Genomic DNA, 15,393 nt, shown 5'->3' with positions numbered 1-15,393 from the left:
CGGAAGCCTTATTCACCCACGTCTTCCGGCACTACGGGGTGCCCGAGGATATCGTCTCAGATCGAGGCCCCCAGTTCACGTCCCGAGTGTGGCGGGCGTTTATGGAGCGACTGGGGGTTTCGGTCAGTCTGACCTCGGGGTTTCACCCCGAAAGTAATGGGCAGGTGGAAAGGGTAAACCAGGAGGTGGGCAGGTTCCTGCGGTCCTACTGCCAGGACCGGCCAGGGGAGTGGGCAAGGTTCATGCCATGGGCCGAAATGGCTCAGAACTCTTTGCGCCACTCCTCCACCAACATATCACCATTTCAATGTGTGTTGGGTTATCAGCCGGTCCTGGGGCCATGGCATCAGAGCCAGACGGAGGCCCCTGCGGTGGAGGAATGGGTTCAGCGCTCAAGGGATACCTGGAACGCTGTGCAGGAATCCCTGGAACGAACCAGGGTACGACAAAAAGCGAGCGCTGACCGGCACCGCAGCGAGGCCCCCGTGTTCACCCCAGGGGAGAGAGTCTGGCTCTCGACCCGGAACCTGCCCCTCCGCCTGCCCTGCCGGAAGCTGGGTCCGCGGTTTGTGGGGCCATTTAAAGTCCTGAGGAGAATAAACGAGGTGTGTTACAGATTACAACTTCCTAATTATTATCGCATTAACCCCTCGTTTCATGTGTCTCTCCTCAGGCCGGTGGTAGCTGGTCCGCTGCAGGAAAATGAGGTACGGGAGGTCCCTCCACCCCCCCTGGACATCGGGGGGCCCCGGCGTACACAGTCCGGTCCATCTTGGACTCCAGACGCCGGGCGAGGGGCCTGCAGTACCTCGTGGACTGGGAGGGGTACGGCCCGGAGGAGAGGTGCTGGGTACCGGTGGAGGACATACTGGACCCAGCGCTCATCCGGGAGTTCCACAGCCTCCATCCGGATCGCCCTGCGCCTCGCCCTCCGGGGTGTCCTCGAGGCCGGCGTCGGCGCGCTGCGGGAGCCGCGCGTCAGGGGGGGAGTACTGTCACGACAGTGACGGATGGTGGCGCCCCTCCTCGGCCGGGCGGAGCTCGGCGGTCGTCGTCGCCGGCCTACTAGCTGCCATCGATCCCTTTTTGTTTCACTTTCGTTTGGTTAGGTCTAGGTAGGCACGCACCTGTTTTGGGTTAGTCATTAGTAAGGGGGGGTTATTTAGGTTAGCGTAGGATGTATGTGGTTGTACGTGATTGTGTTGCTTGTCCGGGTTTTGTGTTCGTAAAGAACGTGTACTGAATTTTTCCCTTCTGCCAGTGGTTTGTTTTATTTGTGTACACCACCGCAGAATCGTTCAGGGCTGCGCCCCTATACCTTGTCGACCACGTACAGTGCTTCCAATAAAGAAGTGTGGTCACGAACTCTCTCTGTCTCCTGCGCCTGACTCTACCTCTCCTGTTCTTCCTCGAGCCAGCCCGTGACATGACCACTCACAAACAGTGCTCCTGTACTTAGCCCAGAGACTGCAGACACCCCATTACACTTTCTGGCGCCTTCTGAGAGCCAATAGAAAATGTCACGTTACAGCAGAGATGCTGTATTTTCGATAGAGATGCCACAGAAGGAGAACAAATTGTCAGACAGGGCACTTCCTGTATGAAATCTTCTCAGGTTTTGGCCTGCCATATGAGTTCTGTTATACTCACAGACACCATTCAAACAGTTTTAGAAACTTTAGAGTGTTGTCTATCCAAATCTACTAATTATATGCATATTCTCGTTTCTGGGCAAGAGTAGTAACCAGTTTAAATCGGGTACGTTTTTTATCCGGCCGTGCAAATAATGCCCCCTAGGCCCAACAGGTTAAGTTTATCCCTTTAATTCATTATACATGTTACATAATGTCATAATTACGTTTTATGGTGGAATTGTTTAGTCATTACCTTTAAGCATATAAATTCCCTTATCAGTGTGCAAAGCTGTCATCAAGGCAAAGGGTGGCTACTTTGAAGAATCTAAAGTATAAAATACATTTTGATTTGTTTAACACTTTTTTGGTTACTCCATGATTCCATATTTGTATTTCATAGTTTTGATGTCTTTACTATTATTCTACAATGTAGAAAATAGTAAAACTAATGAAAAACCCTTGAATGAGTATGTGTGTCCAAACTTTTGACAGGTATGTATGGAAGTAAATTATTGATATTTATTCATTATCATTCTTCTGTATGGATTAATTTACTTTTTGGATGCCTTTTTTGTCAACAATGTGGTTTCATTAACCTGGGCACAGTGGCCAAGCAAAACCTCCCTCCCTCTCTATTTCCTTTGCAACTTAAAAATCAAAACATATAAAATTGTATTTGTCACATGCTTCATAAACAACAGGTGTAGACAAACACTGAAACTTTCATGTTTTATGGAAGACCCAGATGCAGACAGTGTTGAATTAGCAAAAGTTTATTACTAGAACAGGGGGCAGGTAAAACGATAGGTCAGGGGCAGTTAGAGGTCGGTAAATCCAGATCAGAGACCAAAAGGTACAGAACGGCAGGCAGTCTCTGCTTTCACAAAAAGCTGGTTCTCCAGGAGGAGTTCGAGAACCTGTCAGACATGGAGCATGTGTTCTTGGGCGAAGCGGGAGAAGACGAGGTTCAATGTAGCGGAGAACATCAATAACCAGAACCTGGAACACAGCTGGGGCGTTGATAAGGCCAAATGGCATGACCAGATACTCATAGTGACCACCGGCTGTGTTGAAGGCAGAATTCCACTTGTCCCCTTCCTGTATCCGCAACGGGTGGTAGGCGTTCCGTAGGTCATGGTTCTTCACTCTAATGTCATTGAGGCCCCAGTAGTCGATGCACGGGCACAGAGTTTTGACCTTCTTCTCCACAAAGAAGAACCCTGTGCCGGCAGGGGAGGCAGAAGGATGGATTAACCCTGCAGATAGAGAATCCTCAATGTAGGTCTCCATAGACTTGGTCTCCGGACCTGACAGAGAGTACAGTCATTCCCAGGTTGGAGTGATGCCTGGGAGAAGGTCAATCCCGCAATCATAGGGTCGGTGCGGCGGATGCGAAGTGGCCCGGGACATACTGAACACCTCCCGGGGGTCCTGCACTCCGTGAGAATGGCAGAGGGGTGCGAGTAAGGGAAGAGGAATAGTTCTCCATAAGGCCCACCAGAGTACTCGCCACTTCCTTGATGAGCCTGGTTTTTTAATGGGCAGGTAGCTACGAAGTGTCCCGGATGGTCAAGGCTATGAGGGAGTCAAGGTCAATGGGCAGCTCCCAGGTTGCAAGCTCATATTTGACCACCTCCGATAATCCGTGAACAATGCTTCCGGGTTCCAGACACTCTCAGCCGCCAACATGCAAAAATCCATCACGTAGTCTGCCACACTATGGGAGTCTTCACGTAGCTGCTTACGAGCAGCCTCTCTCTCGGACAACAGAGAATCAAACACCTTCCGAACTTCCGCCACAAACTCCTCTAGACTGAAGCAGACAGCAGACTGTTGCTCCCACACCGCTGTAGCCCAGGCGAGTGCCCTCCTGGACATCAGCGTTATGATGTATGCTATCCTCGAGCAGTCCGAGGGGAACGAAGAAGGCTGCAGCTTGAAAATGAGGGAGCACTGGGAGAGAAAAGCCCGGCAGGTTCCGGAATCTCCAGCGTAGAGTCCGGAGGAGGTAAGCGGGGTTCTCGGGACACTGGGGTAGGCTGGGAGATTACGGGTGTGACCCGCTGCCCAGTGGAGAATCCGCGGAATTGCTCCAGCAAAGTCTCGAATGCCTGATGGTTATGGAGGTTATGGAGTCCCTCCATTAGACATTGCAGTAGCTCCTTGTGTCATCCAATGGTGGCTCCTTGCAGGAAGACAGCATTGTGGAGCTTGTCTGAGTCTGCTGGGTCGGTCATGGCCAGATCGTACTATCACGTTTTATGGAAGACCCAGATGTAGACAGTGTCGAAGTAACAAAAGTTTATTACTAGAACAGGGGGCAGGCAAAACGACAGGTCAGGGGCAGGCAGAGGTCGGTAATCCAGATCAGAGTCTAAAAGGTACAGAATGGCATGCAGTCTCAGGGTCAGGGCAGGCAGAGGTCAATAATCCACTGTTGTGAGGCAAGTTACAGGACGGCAATCAGGCTCAGGGTCAGGGCAGGCAGAATGATCAAAACTGGGAAAACTAGAAAACAGGAACTATAGAAAAGACAAGAGGAAGGAGAAAAACGCTTGTAGGCTTGATGAACAAAACGAACTGTAAATGTTTTTCCACTAATTTTCCGGTGTTGGTGATCGGTTGCGCACTTGAGACCCCGATGGGGTTGTCTGATACAATAGCCAATCCGTGACAAGAATGCATGAGTTGTACGTTACGAGATGCCATTCTATACCGTGTCGTTATTTGTCTGTTTCTGGCCAGCCTGTTAGCTTGCACAATTCTTGCCATTCTCCTGTGACCTCTCTCATCAATGAGTTGTTTTCTCCCACAGGACTTCCACTGACAAAGTGTGATCTTGTCTTGTGTCTCTACCACTGTCACGCTTCTCACCAATTCTGCTCTACACACCCCAACATTGTGTGATGTTGAATCTGTGACGGTATTACATTTTAAATTATTTCAAAGGGTCTGATTTAAAATATTTCTCTGTAAGTTGTTTGTGCACTATATGGCGAAAGAGGGTGGAGGAGGAGGCTTGAATTGAAGAGCATCTTGTTATGACATGCATTATATAAATTAGGCCTACAGAATTATATCTATGGAGGAGTGGCTTCTATGAAGGACATTTGAATGTCTTTGAACTTCCGAGAGTTGTCTTAACGTTGGACCAGAGCTAGCTAGATAGCTAGCTAACAAGCTTGTGTGTGCAGAGCTGCACCAGAATTAAGATAAAAACACATCTTACCTTTTCGTAGTTAATAAATTCAACGTGAAACGTGATAACTATAGTATCCTTAATTAGAATTTAACAAATTAATCCCTTCTTCTACAATTAAAAATCTCCCTCTCTAATTTCTGAATCACGTTTGTAACGTCAGTGGGCTACAGTAGCCTATGCTTCGGACTGATCAGAGTTTTGTTTTGACCTGTTTTGAGTGGGTTGAGGACATCTAGCTATGTCTACATGAATGTCTGTTCACAATCCCTTTAGAACATTGGTTGATGTATGTGGATAAGGTTTGAGTTGATTAAACAGATGACATCGAAACTGTAATTTCCTGTGCTAGTCTAAAACACACCAGTAAAAACATGTCTAACATGCCAGTGATTTTGTGCTAAAGGTGCTTCTGTTATGCAGTAATATGTATCTGCTGCAACACCCACACTGTAGCGTTGCACTGCAGTAATCCACCATCAGTGATGTACTTTAAGACCTGGCAGCACAACAAGAGAACATGCACAATACGGCGCCAACTTATTAATTTAATATCTTATTCAGTGATTGCAAATTAATTCATGTGACGTGCAGGCAATCGTGCTTCCTCTCCTTTCCCAAAGAGCCCCTCCAAGCAGCAGCCTTTCTGTGTTGTTTTCTGATTGTGTCATCACCATGGCAGCACGAGAGGCTCAGGTAAACTTCGACAGAGATTAGACAGTGGGTAAAGCAAGACCATACTCTGCAAGAGGGGAGATTCTCTCAACGATGCGTAGACTGTTTTGGTTTTCAGGGCCGCATCTGTAGTGATACAGTTTAGACTGATCAAACACTATCCTAAATCATTGTCTAGTCCAACAATGAACGCTTCCCCTTGAGTCAGAAATTCTAATTTTCTAAAATTCCATTGCAGCCATTTTCCACACAAATGGGAAAATGTGGACAAAGTAATACACTCACAGGCTAGTTCCATAACAGGCTTGGAAGCTACAAAAGACAAGCACAGTACTGTTGAAAGAGGTTCAGTACTGTTTTGAACAGAAGCAAAAGAATCCATCCTATGATTTGTAATAAGCCACCATTTTTTTAACAGTATGTGTAGTTCTCAAATCAGTTTTTCTGTCCATTGCTTGACTGTGAGGTTAACATTGTGCCAAGCTACTGTAGTACCTGTAGAGGAGATGGGATGTATACTAGAAAGCCGCTGACACACAGCATGGCGAGCTTCAAACACAGGCATGAGTGATGCGGAGCTACTCGACAGGCAGAATGAGACTCCAAGAAATGAAGTAATTAAGGACAAAAAGGAACAGTGACAAAGACTGGCTATTATTTCTCCTTCCATGAAGAGACGTGATTGTGCTATTGACTGGCATGTAGGTGACAGGGTGTTTTTGTGACTACAGACAGAAAGAGAGACTATAGCTTTTTGTGCAAGCCATCAATAGCTGTGACAAGTTAAAAAGGCAGAGAGATTGGCAAGCTCATTCCCTTCATCATTCAGACACACACACAAGCCTAGACCAAGTTGGCAGAAGGCTGATCAGATTTGGTATGAGTTACTGCATGAATTAGGCAGGCAGTAGATGAGGTCAATTGGGAATGAAGGCAGTAGACGAGGTCAATTGTTAATCAAGGAATCAAGGCAACAAAAGTGTCTTAAAAACCCTACCAAATTTCAATGGCAAAGAGAAAACAAGTTCAGAGGACAATGCTAAATGTCTTGCAGCTATACATACATTATAACTGTGTATGTATACTAATAGCATACTATATACAGCACACCTACTGTTTCTAATGATAGTGAGCCCTTATCTACAATTACTACGGTTCTGCGTGTCATATCACTACTGTGACATTATTTTTTTCATCAGTACTTCAATGACATATAGACTACAAATAGCATGATACATTACATTCCTAGAGGATGTAATCAGTTTGTGAGCTACTTTGTCAAAGATGGATGAGTCTGCATTTGGGAAATTAACAATTGTAATCTATTGGCATAAGTTGCGTCAGTAAGGAGCTCCTTGTTTAACAGGAAAAGGGTTGGATTACTCATTACAACCTGATCATCACAATGACTCTCCTTGATGATGCCACATTCCCATCAGTGCTTCAGGCTAATAGCTTTAAACTAGCTTCAAAGGGGTTGCTCCTTTCTGGAGCTGAATTTCGATTAATGTTACCGTGAGAACAATAAAAAATAAATGATCTGGAGAAAAACACTTGATTATTGCAGCACTTTGTCAGTCATTGGGGTCCTTAAGGGCAGGTTGTAGCAGTCAATATGCAAAAGTATTGATTTAGGAATAAGGGGGAATCTAGATATCGGAGACAGAAGACTGATGTTCAGACGGGCTTCACTCTTTCTGTTTTAATGGACAATGACTCTTGCAATGTATGTACAGTGCCTTCGAAAAGTATTCAAACCCTTTGACCTTTTCCACATTTTGTTACGTTACAGTCTTATTCTAAAATTGATTAAAAATATTAAAAAATCATTGTCTTGGCTGTGTGCTTAGGGTTGTTGTCCTGTTGGAAGGCGAACCTTCCCCTCAGTCTGAGGTCCTGAGCGCTCTGGAGCAGGTTTTCATCAAGGATCTCTCTGTACTTTGCTCCGTTCATCTTTCCCTCAAACCTGACTAGTCTCCCTGTCCCTGCCATTGAAAAACATCCCCATAGCATAATGCTGTCACCACCATGCTTCACTATAGGGATGGTGCCAGGTTTCCTCCAGACGAGGCGCTTGGCATACAGGCCAAAGACCATAATGGCCTGATTGGTGGAGTGCTGCAGAGATTATTGTCCTTCTAGAAGATTCTTCCATCTCCACAAAGGAACTCTAGAGCTCTATCAGAGTGACCATCGGGTTCTTGGTCACCTCCCTGACCAAGGCCCTTATTCCCCAATTGCTCAGTGTGGCCGGGTGGCCAGCTCTAGGAAGAGTCTTGGTGGATCCAAACTTCTTCCATTTAAGAATGATGGAAGCCACTGTGTTCAGGGGGACCTTCAATGCTGCAGACATTTTTTGGTACCCTTCCCCAGATCTGTACCTCGACACAATCCTGTCTTGGAGCTCTACAGACAATTCCTTCCACATCATGGCTTGGTTTTTGCTCTGACATGCACTTTCAACTGTGGGACCATACAGGTGAAGTCGGAAGTTTACATACACCTTAGCCAAATACATTTAAACTCAGTTTTTCACAATTCCTGACATTTAATCCTAGTAAAAATTCACTGTCTTAGGTCAGTTAGGATCACCACTTTATTTTAAGAATGTGAAATGTCAGAATAATAGTACAGAGAATGATTTATTTCAGCTTTTATTTCTTTCATCACATTCCCAGTGGGTCAGACGCTTACATACACTCAATTAGTATTTGGTAGCATTGCCTTTAAATTGTTTAACTTGGGTCAAACACTTTGGGTAGCCTTCCACAAGCTTCCCACAATAAGTTGGGTGGATTTTGGGCCATTCCTCCTGACAGAGCTGGTGTAACCGAGTCAGGTTTGTAGGCCTTGCTCGCACATGCTTTTTTAGTTCTGCCCACAAATTGTCTATAGGATTGAGGTCAGGGCTTCGTGATGGCCACGTCAATACCTTGACTTTGTTGTCCTTAAGCCATTATGCCACAACTTTGGAAGTATGCTTTGGGTCATTGTCCATTTGGAAGACCCATTTGCGACCAAGCTTTAACATCCTGACTGATTTCTTGAGATGTTGCTTCAATATATCCACATAATTTTCCTCCTCAAGAGGCCATCTATTTTGTGACGTGCACCAGTCCCTCCTGCAGCAAAGCACCCCCAAAACATGATGCTGCCACCCCCGTGATTCACGGTTGGGATGGTGTTCTTCGGCTTGCAAGCCTCCCCCTTTTTCCTCCAAGAATAACGATGGTCATTATGGCCAAACAGTTATATTTCTGTTTCAACAGACCAGAGGACATTTCTCCAGGAAGTATGATCTTTGTCCCCATGTGCAGTTGCAAACCGTAGTCTGGCTTTTTTATGGCGGTTTTGGAGCAGTGGCTTCTTCTTTGCTGAGCGGCCTTTCAGGTTATGTCGATATAGGACTTGTTTTACTGTGGATATAGATCATTTTGTACCCGTTTCCTCCAGCATCTTCACAAGGTCCTTTGCTGTTGTTCTGGGATTGATTTGCACTTTTCGTACCAAAGTACGTTCATCTCTAGGAGACAGAATGCATCTCCTTCCTGAGCGGTATGACGGCTGCTTGGTCCCGTGGTGTTTATACCTGTGTACTATTGTTTCTACAGATGAACGTGGTACCTTCAGGCATTTGGAAATTGCTCCCAATGATGAACCAGACTTGTGGAGGTCTACAATATTTTTTCTGTGGTCTTGGCTGATTTCTTTTGATTTTCCAATGATGTCTAGCAAAGAGGCACTGAGTTTGAAGGTAGGCCTTGAAATACATCCACAGGTACACGTCCAATTGACTCAAATTATGTCAATTAGCCTATCAGAAGCTTCTAAAGCCATGACATCATTTTCTGGAATTTTCCAAGCTGTTTAAAGGCACAGTCAACTTAGTGTATGTAAACTTCTGACCCACTGGAATTGTGATACAGTGAAATGTAAGTGAAATAATCTGTCTGTTAACAGTTGTTGGAAAAATTAGTTGTGTCATGCACAAAGTAGATGTCCTAACCGACTTGCCAAAACTATAGTTTGTTAACAAGAAATTTGTGGAGTGGCTGAAAAACAAGTTTTAATGACTCCAACCTAAGTCTATGTAAACTTCTGACTTCAACTGTAGACAGGTGTGTGCCTCTCTAAATCATGTCCAATCAATTGAATTTACCACAGGTGGCCTCCAATCAAATTGTAGAAACATCTCAAGGATGATCAATGGAAACAGGATGCACCTGATCTCAATTTCGAGTTTCATAACAAAGGGTCTGAATACTTATGTAAATGTGGTATTTCTGTTTTTATTTGTAGTAAAGTAGCAACATTTCTAAAAACCTGTTTTCACTTTGTCATTATTGGGTATTGTGTGTAAATTGATGAGGAAAACAATTATTTAATCAATTTTCAAATAAGGCTGTAACTTAACAAAATGTCGAAAAAGTCAAGGGGTCTGAATACTTTCCGAATGCACTCTATACGTTTGCAGGCAGTCTGATTACTCTGTTGTGTAACACATACAATCGGATGGTGACAGATGGTCCTGATTCCCCACATTGTCAAACAGGCCTCAGCCCTACGGGTCTGGAGAGAGAGAGCTCTGCATTTCTCATACGATAAGCATCAAGAGGGCAGGTCAGAGTCTCGGTGGAGAGGAAGCTATGTGTGTGTATATGTGTTCATGTGTTAGTGTGAAAATAGCATGGTGTGTCTTGGACTACGTTCTGTCCACTGATCTTCATGATTACTGCTGTCAAGCAGATGATACATATAAGCGAAGAGGTAACTTTGCCATTACCAGGCATGTTTTTCTTTCCCAACTTTCAGTTTGTCAAATCACATACTTGTGTAATGGACTTGTGTAATGAGTTCACACAGTCAACCTAGGCTGTGAAAATTCTAAGTGGACATGCAAGATGTATTAATGATTCATTATTATTGTTTTTGGATATAAGCATGGCATTATGACTAAATCTTGTATGGGAAGTAAATAGTATGGATATGTTGGATGAGGCCTCCTGTGCACACCCAGAATAGAGCATTGGCAGCCACTCCGATCCCCTGCAGCAGCTCCACTCCTTTGGCGGGAGCTTCATCAAGGTGGACTGAGTTCTGCCAGCACTGCTCTCCCGCCCCAGCCCCTGCATCCAGCGACTTGAGGGAGGTCTGTCAAATGCTCAGTCTGCTCAGCTCTCAGGCCAGGAATTTGGCAAAGTCTCAGCTCACTCAACAAATAGCTGCAGATGACCCTATGCCTTGTAGCTCTTATGGGAATGAGCTGAATACCCCCTCAGACTTTCAATCTCATAGGAGGCTTAGACTAATGTACCTAAATGTGCAAAGTATCATAACAAAATGAACACAATTGATATTTGGGTACATTCTGGTTCTCTCAGAAACATGGTTAAATGGTTCTGTATCTGATAAAGACATTGAAATAAATGATTATAATGTATTTAGATGTGACAGATTACAGTAAGGGGGAGGAGTGGCCATATACGTAAAATCAAATTTCATGGCATTCCAATCTTTAAATATTTCTGTTCCCAAGAAGTTTTAGCTCCTGGTTGTAGATGTGTCCATAAACCAGAATACATTTATTTGTTGCAGGGATTTACCCTTTCTCTTCAAGGGTTTTACATGACATCATGTTTTACTCTGATTTAGCCACTCTCTCCTGTATTCCTGACCCTGAGTTGCCTCCAGAACATTTCTCCTCCATATTTATTTCTCTGGCAGATAAACACGCCCCTTTTAAACAATTCAGAGTCAATGATAGAGCTAACCCTTGGTTTTCTTCTGAGCTATCTGATCTCATTCAGATGAGAAATCAGGCCCGGGCCAAAGCAAGGAAAACTGACTCTGTAGTGGACTGACAATCTTTTAGACAATTGAGAAACAGATAAACTATCTTGATTAAGAAAGCTAAATCAAGCTATTTTTTAAGGTTTATCACTGAGCCAGTTGGTGATCATTATACATTTTGGAAAACAGTAAATGCACTGAAGCGTACAAATTGTTCTTTAACAAGTTCTGTCTGACCCTGGCATCATAACTGAGAAGGATGGAATAAGGCATGGTTTTAATCATCATTTTATCTCAGCAGGCTTTTTATTTGAGAGAAACAGTGGTTTAATTGACACTGGTCAGTAAATCAACTGCTCTTCCCTCTGCCAGCCACTAGATGACCCGACGGTTAACCCCTCAACTTATAGTGAATCTTTGTTTTCATTTCAACAATTTACTATCTGTGATGTGCTAGATGCCTTGCTTAAGGTTGATGGAAAATAAATCAAATCAGGCTGATATGCTTGATCCATTTTTGCTGCAGCTCTCTGCCCCCCTGATTGCTGAATCATTAACCCATATTTTTACCCTGACGATTATATCTGGTACTATCCCCAAGGTTTGGAAGGTGGTCCATGTACCCCTCCATCACAAAGGTGGTGACACTTGTGACCTAAATAATTATCGCCCTAATTGCAAACTTTTTTTGCCTAGCTAAAATATTAGAATCCTTGATTAATTCTCAGCTAAGATCTTTCTAATCTTTGAAAGTTATTCTAAATGTACATCCATTGGGTTTTAGACCAGGTCATAGCACTATCTCTGCTGCATCCCTAGTTATAAAGGAGGTGGTTACCTGTATGGATAAAAGGCAACATTGTGCTGCACTCTTCATTGACCAGGCTGTCACGAATTTCAAGGTAGCAGGAAACGGGTGAGTCAGGCGCAGGAGACTAAAGGTCCGTAGAATATATGTTTAATAAAGTCCAGAGTGAATACAGCGACTAGGCAGGGTGCAAACCACAAACAAGAGGGAGAAGAGCTCCAAACTCAAAAATACACAGGGCGCAGCCCGGCAACCCTAAGGCCTATCAAAATTTGTCGCGTACAATAAACACATAGAAAAAATAATCCAGCCCATTAACCTCAACGTAACACAAAACAATCCCTCACAAATCCCAAACAAGAAACGGACAAACTAAATACCCTCCCACTAATTACAAACAAGGAACAGGTGCGTACTAAACAGACATAACCAACAGACAGATGAAACATGGATCGGTGGCAGCTAGTAGGCCGGCGACGACGACCGCCGAGTGCCGCCCGACTGGGGAGTGGCGCCATCTTCTGTGGATGTTGTGACACAGGCTGCATGTAACCGGTTTAAAAAGTACTTGACAGATAGAACTCAATGTGTATCTACTGATGGTGCTAAATCAAGTTTCCTGGATATTACGAAAGGTGTCCCGCAGGGGTCGATTCTGGGTCCTGTACTTTCTACTGTTTACATTAACAATATCAACTTGTCTGTAAAAATCTGTAACCTGCACTTGTATGCCATTGATACTGTTGTGTATGCTATTGCCCCCACGGTTGACCAGGCTCTATCTGAACTACAGTCTGCTTTCATTCTATTACAGAAAAACTTTATTGACCTGAAATTAGTATTGAATGCAGGTAGAACTAAGTATATGTTGTTCTCTAAAGCTTATAAAAAGAACTGATGATTGATTTAAGCATATGTACTTTGGATGGTGTCCATATTGATTGTGTCCCTGCTTACAAATATCTGGGCACCTGCATAGACGAAAACCTGCCTTTTAAAAAGCATATTGATGAGTTAGTTATGAAGCTGAGAATAAAAATGTGCTTCTTCTATAGAAATAGGTCCTGCCTTTCGCTAAAAAGTAGAAAGCAGATTATTCAGTCGATGTTTCTATTGGTCCTAGACTATGGCGACATTATCTATATGAATGCAACGACCACTTCATTAAAGCCTTTAGATGCAGTTTATCATAACGCACTGCGCTTTATTAAGGGAGACAATTTGATGGTCTCAGGGATGGCTAACTCTGGAAATTCCTTTGGTCTCTAAGGAGTTAGGTAAATCAGCTTTTAGTTTTCTTGCACCTTGTTTGTGGAACAATCTTCAAAATATTCTTACATTTAGGCTTCTAGGGCAATTCAGAAGGCTGATTGAGGACCTTATTACTGATGAATGTATTCGTTTTTTTATTACCATGTTTTTCTTTCTACCTGCATTTTGTATTTATATTGTGTGTGTATTTTCTGCAGTTTATGTAATTCAGGGCTCACCTGTAAAAGAGACCTTGGTCTCAGTATGAGGTTAAATAAATACATGTTTGACATACACCTGTTCAGGTTTTCCCATTGTAGAAGCCAGATCTTTGCCAATGTAAGGACGTATAGACCAACTATCTATTTTAGGACTCCAAAAAAAGTAGAGAGAAAGACATTATAAACAAAAATAAAATTCAGTTGAACTCATGTATTTTATGACTGGAATTACTACAATTGCCAATTGCCATCTCTGTTGAATTCCCAAGTCTGCTAAACAGGTATTTTCTGCAGAGAGCTTAGGTCATGATATTTCTGCCACTCTTTTAACTTATTCTATCACGGAAATCAAAGTGCTAAGTAAGTAAGGCTCATACATGTCAGCACAAGGAACATGCATTGAAATATATCTCATCTTAACAAAATAAATACGTATTTTCTCACTTAACAGAGAATCATAAATCAAGAAAATTGCTATCGCCAGCACGTATTTCAGTTGCACATTTCATTGATTGTCATCCCCTGCCTAATCCAGCTTTAAACCAGTTTCAAAGCACTAAGTTAACAAAATAAACATGTTTCACCAAACACCAGACGGAGACCATGCAGTTTAAAGTTATGTGGACAATTCCATTGCCTACAAAATTCCAATTTTACTTCTGAATGTTCTGTGTAGCTGTGATACAATAACTTGGACCTACAGAAGGCTATATTTCCCGATTCATCTCAATAGTCTAAAACAGTTGTTTTTTTTAAATGCCAGGAGAGGGTCAACCATATTGCTTTCATCAATGTCTGGCTGTATCACAACCGGATGTTATTGGGAGCTCCATAGGGCGGCGCACAATTGGCTAAACGTCGTTAGGGTTTGGCCGGGGTAGGCCGTCATTGTAAATAAGAATTTGTTCTTAACTGACTTACCTAGTTAAATAACGCTAGGAGCAATTCGGGTTACATGCCTTGATCAAGGGCACATCAACATATTTTTCACCTAGTTAGCTTGGGGATTCGAACCAGGGACCTTTCGATGACATGACATTTTAGTAATTTAGCAGATGCTCTTATCCAGAGCGACTTACAATTAGTGCATTCATCTTAAGACAGCTAGGTGGGACAACGACATATCACAGTCATAGTAAATACATTTTTCCTCAATAAAGTAGCTATCAGCAAATTCAGAGCTTGTAAGGGGTGGGGGGGGGGGTCAAGTGTGAGTGTTAACACTCTTAACCTCTGGGCTACCTGCCAGACAGAGAAAGGAAAGGAGACAATGGATTCCTTCTAATAGGCTACACTCTGTTTCAGCCATGGGATTTCAGTGGGCTCTACCACATGGACCGATAATGCTTTCTTCAGTAGCCTGCCAGGCTACAATATGGATGCATGCATGAGTCAATTTTCCCGCCATTTTCAATACATACTACATAGCCTACACGTTCATATTGTTATAGGCACTCAGACATTCAATTAAAATGTGGACTTTACCCCCCCAACTGAAACCAATTTGTTGAGTGTTTTGATGTCTAGTTGATTTAGGCCTAGTCCCTACATCTCACATTGGTTTTTCAAACACATCACATTGGTTTTGCAAACGCCATTGACGAATGGTCAGACCAGTGGGTTGGACAGGTAGGCTAGCCTACTCATCTCCATGCAGACCATGATTTGGCAACATTCATGTCTTAGCTACATCCCTTCTCATTACAGTTATGCTGTTGTCAATATTTTCCCTGTCCTTGAATAATTTAATAATTTTAGTTATCATTCCAGTATTCATGAAAATCGTTTCTTAACGGTAGGCTAACTCTTGCTGGT

The sequence above is a fragment of the Salmo trutta genome, chromosome 17 (genome assembly GCF_901001165.1).
Source record: "Salmo trutta chromosome 17, fSalTru1.1, whole genome shotgun sequence".
In the NCBI taxonomy this organism is placed as follows: Eukaryota; Metazoa; Chordata; class Actinopteri; order Salmoniformes; family Salmonidae; genus Salmo; species Salmo trutta.
The sequence above is the reverse complement of the archived record's forward strand: the minus strand, read 5'-3'. Positions refer to the sequence as shown.